At 34.7% G+C, this 13,955-nt stretch overlaps 1 protein-coding gene across 28 annotated transcripts in view; it reads left to right on the top strand.

Moving 5' to 3' along the window:
- Phf21a (PHD finger protein 21A) overlaps positions 1-13,955 on the top strand; it is a 189,923-nt gene that overhangs the window by 5,159 nt on the left and 170,809 nt on the right. For 17 of the 28 annotated variants that reach the window (XM_046456840.2, XM_058583588.1, XM_046456816.2 and 14 more), the window contains one exon: positions 10,040-10,135. The exons of 10 other annotated variants lie outside the window; for them this stretch is intronic. The gene's annotated coding sequence lies outside the window, so the exon portion shown is untranslated. Of the gene's footprint in view, positions 1-10,036; positions 10,136-13,955 lie in introns of those variants that run through there. One more of the 28 variants, XM_058583593.1, reaches the window with a different exon arrangement.

The raw sequence follows: 13,955 nt of genomic DNA, 5'->3' as shown, positions 1-13,955 counted from the left end.
AGAAACATTCTTCTGGAAGGGTCAGAAAAACATTTAACTGTTTAAATAAAAATGAAACCTTAAGTGTGATATTAACTGTTATGCCACAGTGAATACTAAAATTTTTTGTTAAGAAATGCTGAAGTTGGGCTGGGGATGTGGCTCAAGCGGTAATACACTCCCCTGGCATGCGGGGGGGCGCGACATGCTGGGTTCGATCCTCAGCACCACATAAAATAAAGATGTTGTGTCCAATGAAAACTGAAAAATAAATATTAAAAAATTCTCTCTCTTCTCTCTCTCTTAAAAAAAAAAGAAATGCTGAAGTTAAAGTTATATTAATGTGCTGTTAAATTTTGTATCCTTAGTATTTTATCGTGATAGGCTTTTGTATCACTATTCAAAAGGAGAATGGAAGGGATTAGAGTTTTAGGTCTCTGACCTTTGATAGACCTTTTATATCTATATTGAAAACTGATTTCTTGAAACATGTTTGAATTCTCATATTATTTTGTGCTGGGAAATATTTGTGATTTTGACTTAAGAAATGTACATGACTTAAGAAATGTACAGGAACTCCTCCTGTACATGAGCTTTTTTTTTTTTTTTTTTTTTTTTTTTTGTGTGTGTGTGTGTGTGTTGGGGTAGGCCTAAGTATTCATTAGGAGCATAGCAATACATTTTAATGACATTAGTTTACTAGGTGGATCTTTTTTCTGCTTTGGGATTTTTTTTTTTAAAGTGGTAATAAGTTAACTGCTTTAAATTTTTGGTACTGGAGATTGAACTCCGGAGCACTCAACCACTGAGCCACATCCCTAGCCCTGTTTTGTATTTAAAGAGAGAGTCTCATTGAGTTCCTTAGCGCCTTGCCTCTGCAAGGCCTCCTGAGCTGCTAGGATTACCGCGCCTGGCTCTGATAAGTATTTCTTAAAGAGTATATGTTTTCTTCTTTGGATGTTTGTGTGTATGTATAACCATACCTTTTTGTAGACTTTCATGTAATTCTTATTCATGCATTAAATTTTTGAATATTTGTCTTCTATGAGAATATTTTAAGAGACTTTAAGAATAATGTTCCTAACCAGGTGCGGTAGTGTGTGTCTGTAATTCCAGTGACACAGGAGACTGAGACAGGAAGGTTTTAAGTTCAAGGCCAGCCTGAGTAACTTAGACCCTCAGCAACTTAGAGAGACCCTGTCTCAAAATAAAAAATAAAAAAGACAAATTGTAGCTCAATGGTATAGCTGGATTCAATCAATCCTCAGTACTATAAAAAGAAAAAATGAGAAGAAAAAAAAAAAAAAGAAAGAAAAATAACATTCCTGTTACCTGACTACCAATTAATTCTTCCACTGGAAGTGGTGGTGGTGAACTCTACCCTTATAGTTCAGTCATTCTTGGGACTTTTCCAAAGCAACTTTCTTACACCAAATTCTTGTATGGCATTTTGAATATTCCTCCTCCACTTACTTTTTTCCAATACTGTGCAAATTACCCCACTCCCCACATTTTTTTTTTAATAAAAAAGTTAGTGAGTCTCAATTAAAGGACATTCTTTCTTATATTTTGGAATCAGCTATAGAAATGTTTTCTGCTTTTTAAAGCATACAAGAAGGTGGGTATGGTGTTAGGTGCACCTTCAGTCCCAGCTTATCAGGAGGCTGAGGCAGGATGATCACTTGAGCCCAGGAGTTTGAGGCCAGCTTGGGTATCATGGTAAGACCCTGTCCGAAAATAATACAAGACCAAAAAACAAAAACAAAACAAAAAACAAACAATAACAACCCATACCCCAAAATAACAAACAACAAAACAACAATAAAGTAGACAAGAAGGTGAACCAGTAATATGGAGATAGGAAGGGGATGAAGCCTAATAGGTTGATGATCTGGGCTTTATTTTGACTTGCTTTGTGGGCCTAAGGGAAAAAACATAACTTAAACACAGAAGCCAAAAAGATGGGTTTTGTTTTATTGTTTTGGCTGCATTGAGAATACAAACTGTCAGTACTTGAGGAGAAGGAGCAGCAGAAAGGAATTGATTTTCTTCTGCTGCAGATCCAAGTATTGTTAACCATGTGCATCTCCAAAGAGACATACTTACAAATCAAACAGTAGTTGGTTCTTTCACTCAATTAACAGAACCTTAAGCTGGTTTAAAACAAAAAAAATTTAACTTAAGTACCCAAAACTTCAGGGAAATGATAGTAATTTCTTGATAAAAGTGGGTGATAGTAACCATGGCAACTGGTTACTCTGGCCTTATGGACAGTATGTTGTATTGATGAAGCTTCAGATCCTTTAGTAGCCTGTCACTTTTATGGTGAAATGTAGTAGCATGTGTTGCAGGTGATTTTTAGCTGGATTGTGTTAAATCTGTGTGCCAGCTTATCTTTCCTTGTTAGGAATTTCTTGGACAGTATTCCACAGCATGTTTGTGAAGGTGCTGTTGCCTGAAAATAACCCACCACCTGTGTTAGGCCTCCTGATGCAGATTGCACTTAGTTCTTTCCCAGCCTCCTTCCAGTGTTTTGCAGAAAATAGGGATATATGTAGGAACTGAGTATACATAAATTACATGTCAAACTTAGCTTGGGTTTGGACATGTTATTAATAGTTTACAAATATCTTTTATGTTTTCTGAAGAGGTCAGTGAATAAAAGAAAGGGCCTGTAGTTGGAATATTTTATTCTAACTGTTCTTTCCAGAAATACAAGTGTGTATGCTTGTAGAGAATAGGGTTGAGGAATGGAGGGCATGAATATCGAATAAGATCTAACAAAAGAGATCTTTAGTATTTTTTGTTTTTATGGTGGTGGTATATAGATAGATCATTATAAGAATATATTTCCTTATGGGAAGTATTAGACTATGGGAAATGTTTGCTTATAAGAATTTTCTTCCAGAAAAATTATTTATAAAACATATTTTAAACAACTCTTAAAAGGAAACCTGGTAAAATAATTTTGGGGAGAGAGGATAGAGAACATTGAAATGGATACAAAGTTTAAAAAAAGTTTCAAAAAATTTATTTCTATAATAGTAAATCTCTTTGCTTTTAATGCTTATTCTATATAAGGTTTTTCTAATGTGGAAATGTTAATATTAATTGATACTTCTTCCAGTGTGCCAGAGAAACTGCCTAGAACAGAAAATAAATCAGATCTAAATTTGACTAAACCCTGATTGTAAGATCTAGTCAAATTGTGCTAGGTAGTTTTCAGACTTTCTTGAAACTTGCTGTTAGAGTGAAGTGGTTCTTACTACAAGTCCCAAGGTGCATTGCAGTTTTTGCTTAACTTCAGATTAGAGCATTGCATTCTGGGATCTGTAGTTGATTTGAGCAGCACAGGGAACCCTCCCTTCTTGTCTACTCCATTTTATACACAGCTTCCCAAGTCTGTAAGAACTTTTTACTAAGTAAAGTTTGATTAATAATACTATGATTATTTTGCTTCGGAAATTCGAAAGCGAATCTTCAGAAGCATTCCAGTGCTGTTGTTTACCTTAGATGAGTTTATTGTGTTTTTTTAATCAGCTGCTATAAAATTTATACGTAAAATAACATTTACATAAGTTCAAAATGACTTAGCAATTGCAAGTAATTTTTATGTGTGTGGTGAAATAGGTCACTTTATGATTAATAGCCTCGGTATTTGCTAGTGTGGGCATTAGAAGCCTCTTATTGTCAGGCATGATTTGTCTCCCTCTCCTGTTTTTTTTTTTTTCCCCCAAGGGGACAATTATTTAGTGAGTTGGATAGAAGGAGTTCAGAGTTGTGTGATTGATCTCTATAAGTGTCAACATCTTGCCAGGCATGGTGGTTCGCACCTGTAATCCTAGCAGCTCAGGAGGCTGAGGCAGGAGGATTGCAAGTTCAACGTCAGCCTCAGCAAAAGCAAGGTGCTAAGCAACTCAGTGAAACCCTGTCTGTGAATAAAATACAAAATAGAGTTTGGGATGTGGTTCAGTGGTTGAATGCTCCTGACTTCAATCCCTGGTACCAAAAAAACCCAAATTCCTGAAAGTAAGTTTTTCAGTACAAATTTAAAAGATGTAGTCTGAAAGGTAGAAATGTGAGATTTCTTTTTTTTTTTTAGTTATGATTTTTTTTTTTAGAGAGAGAGAGAGAGAGAATTTTAATATTTATTTTTTAGTTATCGGCAGACACAACATCTTTGTTTGTATGTGGTGCTGAGGATCGAACCCAGGCTGCACACATGCCAGGCGAGTGCGCTACCACTTGAGCCACATCTCCAGCCCCAAGATTTCTTTAATAATTTATTCATGTTTTCATTTGTAAAGTTAAAAAGATTTCTTTTGAGGGTTCTCCTTTGGTAACTACCAGAGGGGTTAGTGTTAAAGTCTATGACAATGCTTAGTGTAGTGCTTGACACATAAGGACTCAGTATATCTTTTGAATTAACAGTAGCAGTAGTTATTATTTAAAATAACCTCCCCATTCTACACTATAATTTGATCAGAAGTCCAGACTGTTTTCACAACACCTAGAGATTTTAACTTGTGGTAATGATGTGGCAATCCTTAGAAAATTTTGCTGTACACAAAATGTCTTTTTACCTCAGTTTCTCCTTAAGTGATAAATACCCAAAGTCAGACAAGCCAATAGCATAATTTTGTGACCAGGATTCTATTCTGCCTGTCCATTGTTCATTGCCACTGTACCATGTTTCAGTTGACTTCAGAAAGTTCAAAAGATGTTCGTAACGTTTGTACTGGTAGAATATCCAAAGTAGCTGATTAAAGAAAACAAGATGCTATAAAAATGCCCCTTGGGTCACAGTATATATAACCTGGAAAAAAATTCTGTTATATTTTGAAGTATGTTATTGTAGTTCATGGTGTTACAGGATTGATATGTTAGAGGCCAGTGAATAACCCCAGAAAGAAAATGTGATTTCAGGTCTGGCTTGTACTTAAAATGTTAGGTTCAAAAAAAAAAATCTTAAGTTTTTATGCTATTTTTCTTGTTTTGGATACTGATTTCTTTTAGACTCTTGAACTTTTAGTATATATTTTATTTGTATGGCTGATTCCTTTTAGCTGTTTGAGATAGGAATGGGTTGCCTAGGAATGCTGAAAAATGTAAGCATATGTTACAATATATGTTCCTTAATTTGAATGTAGGTATGTCGAGGAATAATCTTTCTCACCTGCTTGACCAGTATCTATTATATCTTTTTCCTTAGTGTGGAATTCTTGGAATATTATTGCTGATGGCTACTGTGTCTACTATGTGTATTTAAAAAAACTATGCCTTTAGTAGTATTTATTTAAGAAATCGCTTTACAATAGTAATACTAACCTTTTTTCACCTCATAATTGTGAATTAAAATTTGTAAGTATGTATATTAGTCATTAATAGATTCTTTAGAAATGTCAAATATTTATGGAATTATTCCATAATTTAAATTGTTTAAATTCCATAAATTATAAACTTGTTTTATGTTAATTTATCTTTTCAAGACCTAATATTAAAATGAAATAAATTCAGTAGTTACAAAAAGTTAAGTACCAAGGGCTAAATATAAGGAGAAAATGGTCTTTGATATTAATTGACCAGTATAGAAAATAACCAGGTTTGGATGAAGTATCCTTTTCTATATTTTGTTTTTATATGTTCATGTTAATTCCTGAAGTACTTAAGTTGGAAATAAGAGGAGTGAAACTGGGCACTCATGAATATTCACTAAGGAGCTCCCGATACACCTAAATTGTTGAGCACAGTTTTCTCTTTTTATGCAATGTCCCAGGCTAACATAAATCAAACAGTTGTGACTTATCAAAGACCTGGCTTTACGTCCAGTCCTATCACTCAAATGCACACTCTTAGAAAATTCAGCCTTGCTGAGCTTTAGTTTCCTAGTGAGAAAGAAATAAGAGCTTGTTTCACTATGCTTTTAAAAGAATTATATGAGATAAAACTCATGAATGTGCTTTATGGAATATATATAATTTTTTTTTTTTTTTTTTTGGTGGTGCTGGGGATGAAACCCTGGGCCTTGAGCATGCTCAGTAAGCACTTTACCACTGACTATACCCTCAACCTAACTAATGGCTGAATTTTAAAGCATTTGTCTATGTCATGTTAATATTTATTAAAACTGTAAAGTTTTAAATATATTTGAGTTAGAATCAAAATGAACCAAAAAATTAGCCCCCTGCCTCCAGTAGAGAAGTTCTTGACTTGTGTTTATAGCTTGTTTTTGACAATATACACTGATACATTTGTGTGTATATTATGATATAGGTTTTACAATATACTGATGTTTTGAAAGTATTTTTTAATACATATTTTTTAGTTGTATGTGGTCACAATATCTTTTATTTGTTTATTTTTATGAGGTGCTAAGGATTGAACCCAGGGCCTCACACATGCGAGGCAAGTGCTCCACCACTGAGCCACAACCCCAGCCCTTGAAAGTTTTAATTGTGGACTTTTATGTAGAAAACCATTTATATGTGTTTATACAAGGCATATCTATATATGCGTTTATATATATACATATTTATTGTTAGAAAAATGACAGAGATATATAAATCTTAAATGTTTGGCATGTTGTGAACTGTTTTGTACTTTAGGGTTATCTGATGTTAATTATATTAATAATACTAATTTATCAGTGACTATATGGTGCTAAGCCTTTTTTTTCTTCCAGTGAACGTTATTTTTCTTTGTTCTTTTTTTCACTTTCCACACTTTTTATTGGTGCATTATAGTTGTACATAATGATGGGATTTGTTGTTACATATTTATACATAGTGCTAAGCCTTTTAAAAATTTTTTTATACATTTATTTTATTTATTTATTTTTATGTGGTGCTAAGGATCGAACCCAGAACCTCTCACATGCTAGGCAAGTGCTCTACCACTGAGCCACAATACCAGCCCAGTGCTAAGCCTTTTTATAACATAGGATCTCATTTAATTTTAATCCTCAGAGCAATATTCAGAGGATTTGTTATTATTATCCTACTTCCATTTTACAGGTGAGGAAATGGAACTTTCCCTGTGATCATGTAGGTAGCAAATGCTACAACCCTGCGCCCTTGCTCTTAAGTGTCCATAATGCTCTATAAACTATGTAATTACCATAGAAACCTAGAAAATGAATTTCTAAAGAAGTTTTCAATTTACAGAAATGGCAAAAGCTATGATGTATCATTTTGGGACTGATGTTGATTTTGGTTAAGTTAGGTTGAATATTTTAGAAATAGTAGGCAATTGGAATGGAATAGAAACGAAGGCATTTATTTGGGATAATGCCTGTTTTCTTCTTCATTGTGTACCCATTGCCACACACAGTTCCTGGAATGGAGTAGGTTTGTTGTCTGTTGCTTGAAGTGTGGAAGTTGGGCACTTATGATGATAAGTTATTTTGTAAATTTTCTTAGTTTATAGTCACTGTTTTAGTCAGTCCTTACACAATTGTCAGCACTTTAGAATGTCAGGAAAGTGGTCCTTTCTTTTAAAAACTATTATAAAAGCAGTGTTAATCTGAGTTACAAAAGTCATTCTAGCAATACAGATATGTATAAAGTAGAAAATTTAAGTTGTCTTATTTCCATCCTACTTTTAAGCTTTTCCTGGGCATTTGCATGTGTAATTCACACACACACATTTTAAGATTAAATGTAATTATATCATAGTACTATCTTAAAAGTTTACTTTTTTCAGGTGACTGAAAAAAAACTTGCTTTGTGTGAGTGGGGTGATTGAAGAGAAGTGGGAGAGATTTGTACATTAAGGACATAAACCAAATGCTCTAGACTGATTGTTATCTATGGGGCAAAGAGCATTTTAAGTTCTTTTTATTTTGTCTCATACCTTTAGATGTGGTCATTGTTATTATTGAAACTTTAAAAAAAATGCTAGCCAGTTCAAAGTGACAGCATTGTTTTCCATCCTGTAAAAGTAATTTAGGAGGCATCATTTTAGAATTTAATTATTCTAGTTTGTTCTGTTAGCTGCTTAAGAACAGTTATGTTTTCAGGTGACTTTTTTTTTTTTCCCTAAAAGTTAGTGGTACCTTCTTTGTTGTTAAGAAGGATTCATTCAGGGTTGGGAATGTATCTCAGTGCTAGAGTGCTTACCTGGGATGTGTGAGGCACTGGGTTCAGTCCTTAGTACCACATAAAAATAAATAAATAAAATAAAGGTATTTTAAAAAGCATTCATTCATAATTTACAAAAATTATTCATTCATAATTTTTTTAAATTCAATTTTTTATGAATTTAAAAAATTAAATTTATAAATTTAAAACCAAGATAATATTAAATTGCTTGATATTTTAAAAAATATCTTGTTTATTAATTTATTTTTATTTGGTGCAGAGGATCGAACCCAGTTCCTCACACATGTAAAGCAAGCACTCTACCACTGAGCTATAGCACCAGTTCTTGATATTTTAAATACTAGAAACTCAAACCTGTGCAACTTAATCAGCATGAAGAAACCCTGCCTAGGAATTAGTCCTGGTGCTCACAGCTTCACGAGTAGTATTGGCTGACCTCACCTCCACTACAGATTCTACTCAGATACTACCAAATGCTATATTAATAACCCAGTATTTTTAAAGGAAGTTTAAGAAAAAAAGGTAAATTATTTGAGTACTGTTCAATTTTAGACTGGCTTCAAGAGTTTTAAACTTGTTGCTAAGTTCATTAATCATGATTCACTTTTGTAATATTTAAATTGAAAATTTTTATTAAATAGTTTATAAGTTTTTCATTATAGTAGTTTTTTTGAAAGTCTTTCTAATCCTAGAATATACTTCTTGCATTTAAAATGCTTTATGCTTCTTTAGACTGAACATTTAGTGAAGTGCTAATGAAGCCTTGCTTTAAAATTCTAAGAATTGGGCTAGGCGTGGTGACACACACCTGTAAACTTCATATTTGAGGCTAGCTCCGCAACTTAGCAAGATCTGTCTCAAAATTTTAAAAAGGGCTAGGGTTTACAATAGTAGAGTGCAAGGACCTTAGCATGTGCATGGCCCTGGGTTCAATATCCAGAATCAGGGTTTGGGATGAGGAGGAGAAATTCTAAGAACTGGATCTGATAGGGTATAGCGGTAGTAAGTTATGGTACAGTCCATGTTTTAACAAAGCAAGTTAAGAATATTTCTCATTTGTAGCATTCATAAATGTGCTTTTCATTTTGAGTGGCTCAGACCATGCCCTAGAGTGTGTTTTCTCCTTTCTTATAATAGTCTTCTGAATGTACAAAAGACTCAGGTAATGTCATAGATGGTGAAACTGAGGCAGAGAAAAGAAATTAATTGTAGAGTCTCTAATTTCACTATATTTTTAATTCCAGTATTTTTTCCCCCTTTTGCTATTATGGGGGATTGGACCCAGGGGTGTTCTACCACTGAGCTATATTCCCAACCATTTTTTTGGGGGGGTACTGGGAATTGAACTCAGGGGCACTCAACCACTGAGCCACACACCCTCAGTCCTGTTTTGTATTTCTTTGGAGACAGGGTCTCATTGAGTTGCTTAGCACCTCGCTTTTGCTGAGGCTGGCTTTGAACTTGCGATCCTTCTGCTTCAGCCTCCCGAGCAGCTGCGATTACAGGCATGCACCACTGTACCCTGCCCCAACAATTTTTTTAAAAAACATTTTTATTAGTTATTGATGGACCTTTACTTATTTATTTGTTTGTATGTGGTGCTGAGAATTAAACCCAGTGCCTCACACATGCTAGGCAAGTATTCTATTATTGAGCCACAACCCCAGTCCCCCAACCATCTTTATTTTTCATTTTGTGACAGAATCTCACTAAATTGCCCCTGCTGGCCTTGTGATCCTCCTAATAGCCGGGATCACAGGTGTGTACTACTGTGCCCAGTTAGTCTTGGTCATCTTGACCTGTAGCCTCCAGTCTTTCTAAAATTAGGACGCTAGTAAATATGTAATGGTCTGAACTAGTATTTTATGTATGTTATCAAACATAAAGGAAAATTGAAATTTTAAAAAGGATCAGATTTAAAAATACAAGTTGTGATAATTTCCTGTGACTCCTTTCCTCAGGCTGCACACACCCACTTGGAGACTGGTGCTCTAGATAGGCCATTCCTCCTGCAGAAGAGCCAGCCATGGAGACAGCTGGAGGACAGTTGGTAAAAGGTGTGGGGCTTTTAAATTGCAGTGATCTTTTGTGGTTTTTAATTTTAAAGAAACAGCCTTTATTTCTGTAAAAGACTGAAAGATTTGAGAGTAAAGGCCTTGAAAGAGGTGAGCTTAAAAGACAGAAATAAGCCTTATTTGTTTTCTTCAGAGTTGAAAGGGAAAGGCTGCCTACCCTGTGAGCTCCCACTCCCATAGAGATGGCAGTGCCTTTTCTGTTGTTGTTAGGCAGTTTATAGAACGCAGGATAGCTTGGTAAGCGTCTTCTCTGTGCCTGATATGACGTAACATTGTAGAGTATGCAGCATGCATGTTAAGTACAAGTGGTTGTATTTGGCTTGTTGCTGCAGCATTTTTTGAGGATGTCTTAAAAAGCAATTATCACTTGATAGGGTTGGATATGTGCAGATTATTGAAATCATCATTTCATGGAGACCAAACTTTGTAACTTGAATTATTGTATTTAGTATTTGCTTATTTTGTCCCCACCCCCAGTACCTCAGAACAGAATTCCTTTTCTGAAAAGAACAGATGCTGTTAACTTATCAGGACTTGATACTAAAAAGCTTGCAAAAATCTTTGTGCTGTTTATTTTTTAATTTAATCTATATGCAAAGCATATTGTAATTATTGCTGTTGGAGGTTTGTAAGTTGATGATTCCTCCCCACTCTTTTTGTGCTCAGAGGAGATAGATTAGGTATGCCAAATTGACAACTTGGTATAAAGAAATAATGACCACTGAAATAAAACAGGAGTTCAAATAAAAAGCAAACCAGCTACAAATGTAGAATGAAAATATCTTTTAGTAAAATGTTAGCATGCTGTACTTGGAACAGATGCCACATTAATTCAAAAGAGAGCCCAGAAAATGTGGCAACTTTACGATGTCAATGGAGGGAGCTGCAATAGTTCTTGTTTTCATTGTGTAGAGTCCCCAGTACCTCCAGGTCCAGTCCTATTCTGTATATTTATTTTCTGTGTGTATTACATGTTAATATACAAATATCAAGTCCATGATTAATATTTTTATTTGGAGAATATTTAATTATGTATTTAACATTGTCTTACTAGTAGACTTTAGGGTAAGAAGCCCATTAACTTGTAATACAGCAGTAATAATTTTTGTTTGAAATATGCATGTGAAGATGTTTAGAATTTGAGGAAAAAAATGTACTTTTCCCCACACTCTTCAAGGCACATTGATGATAAAAAGCTAGTCTAAGAATTGAGTCTTTCAAAGAGGCCTAGTGCTTTTTAAATGTAGGATTTGGACAAGTTACAAAATTATGAGAATTTTGCATTTATTTTTTTCTCATTTAAATTTTTAGTTATCATTGGACATTTGTTATGGTTTTTAAGTAGCTTAGACTCATTCATTCCTTTTGTGTGTGTGTGTTGTGTGTGTGTGTGTGTGTTTTTATGATGCTGGGGAAGAAGACTGGGTGATGGAAGGATAGTATACACAGTTGGATTTTCCAGAGTGACATTCATTTTATAGAAGATTGTATTGGGACATCTCTGGATTGCCTGTTTCCTACAGTGCATGGTTAGTGTGGGTCTGAGCGTGGAGAGAGGCGGGCTGAGGGCTTTTAACCAGATTTACAGAGTGCTACTTCCTGAGCAGGGCAATGATCTAATCGCTAGGGATGTATTCTCTGTGCCTGTAAAGAAGTCTGGTGTGCATACTTAGAAAAGCACTCCTAGTTTTCTCATAATTAATCCAAGTGTACAATTTAGTAATTTGGTGAAAGGTTAAAAGTTTTGTTTTTGTGTAATTCACATGAAGGAAGTTTTTTTTCATGGCAGTAGTATACAGTGCTTGAGTCTTGGTGCAGGAGCCAGTCTTCATGGATTCAAATCCTGGCTTTGTCACGTGTTTACTCTGAGACTGTAGCTTTTGTCCCTTCACCTTCTGTGTCTCTTGTTGTCGTCTTCTGTAAAATGTGAATAAATAAAAGCTCCTGCCTGCTGTGGTTGTTCTAAGGAATAAATGGATTAATGTATAAACTAGTAGAAATAAGTACTGATTAAATGGAACTGATCTTTAGTTCTCTGCTCTTTTCTTCCCTTCTCAGGGATTAAGACAAATGTTCCACATTGGGAAAGGAATCTCAACTTTGTGGTCTGACCCGCAAGTTGGAATTTCAGTCCATCCACTTTAATGTATGCACGTTAGAGTATTTAAGCTTCCTTCAATAAAGATGTGTCATGTGTATAACTGCATACCAGCCCCTGTGCTGGTCACTTGAACTTCAGTTCCTTTATCTGTGACACAGGGACACAAGGATGATAATACCAACTTCCCTATAGTTTATGTGAACATAAAATGAGGAACTCTTAGCTGGGTATGGTGGCTCACACCTGTAATCCTAGAGACCTGGGAGGCTGAGGCAGGAGGATGGCAAGTTCAGAATCAGTCTCTCAACAACTTAATGAGACCTTATCTCAATAAAAAAAATAGTTCAATAGTAAAGTGCCTCTAGGTCAATCCTAGTACCAAAAAAAAAGGAACTCTTACAGACAATAAATAAGAACTGCTATTTATTATTGTTATAGTCCCATTAAAAGTTTATGGGAAAAGAATAAATATGGAACAATTTAGCTGGAAAGTAAAGTTTTTTTTTTTTCCCTCTTCCTGAAATGCCATGATAAGAAAATGGTATGATGATAAAAGTGAATCTAAGGAGTTCTTATTTTTGAATACCTCTAGGAGAAACAGAAAATATATGGGAATATGTTAGTATTAACAGAGCCTTTCAAAAATATTTCAGGGTGCTTTATTAAAACTTAATGATATAAGCTTTTCTTTCTTTATATTCCTTCCCCTCAGCAACTGATGAGACCACTGACAAGATACTCTGTAGTTTATCATAGAACACTTAGCACCACTTAGCATCAAGTCAGTAATAGACTAGATGTTAGAACTCAAAGTCCAAAATATTCATCAGCTGGTCAGTCCACTGGGTCTGACACATTGTGTATGTTAACCTTAACTTGTTTTGGGTGCAGTAACTAAAAGGAATAGCTGTATTGCCTGAGAGTTTGAAAGGGATATACATGCTTTCTAGTACTTATGGGCAGAGTTTGCTTTTTTGGGCATAATGTCTTTATGAAATCTCCTTTCATCTGATGTCTAGTTTTTTCTTATAGTGATCATTATTTTTTTTTTCCTATATTTAATTGTCATAATACACACACACACACACACACAAACACAAACATTCTTTTGGTACTGGGGATTGAACTCGGGCACTTTGTCACTGAGCTACATGAGCTACATCCCCATCCCTTTGTTATTTTTATTTTTAATACAGGGTCTTACTATATTGCTGAGGCTGGCTTCAAACTTGCAATTCTCCTGATTCTTCCTCGCAAGTCACTGGGATTACAGATGTGCATCACCATGCCCAGCTCATGTGGAACCTAGAAATTGGGCCTGAGAACAAGATGATTATGAGAAAAGCCACAGTAAATTCTTCTCAGAATTGAGGGTTATTATTTTTGGTTAGAGAATTGAGTTTTTAATATATCCATTAGAATGTTTGTATGCCTCCCTCCACCCCTTGAAAGTAAAACCAATAATTGACAGAAGGGAAAAGATTAAGTGTAAACATAATTTTTTTCATTTACTACTGATTTGGATTGGAAATTTTTTGATGCATGATCTGTTTTTTTTTTTTCCTGTAGGAGTCAGTAAGTGTACAGTATTTGTAATAGCTTATCAGAATATCCTGAATATGGTATATGTTACCACTTGCAAGAATTTGATTAGAAGTCTGTTTCATGTAAATAAATATAGGTATTTGAAATAAACTACAG

Source organism: Marmota monax, unplaced genomic scaffold (genome assembly GCF_021218885.2).
Source record: "Marmota monax isolate L192 unplaced genomic scaffold, Marmota_monax_Labrador192_F-V1.1 WCK01_AAM20220418_F8-fsc00047, whole genome shotgun sequence".
NCBI classification, from domain to species: Eukaryota; Metazoa; Chordata; class Mammalia; order Rodentia; family Sciuridae; genus Marmota; species Marmota monax.
The sequence above is the reverse complement of the archived record's forward strand: the minus strand, read 5'-3'. Positions and strand labels throughout refer to the sequence as shown.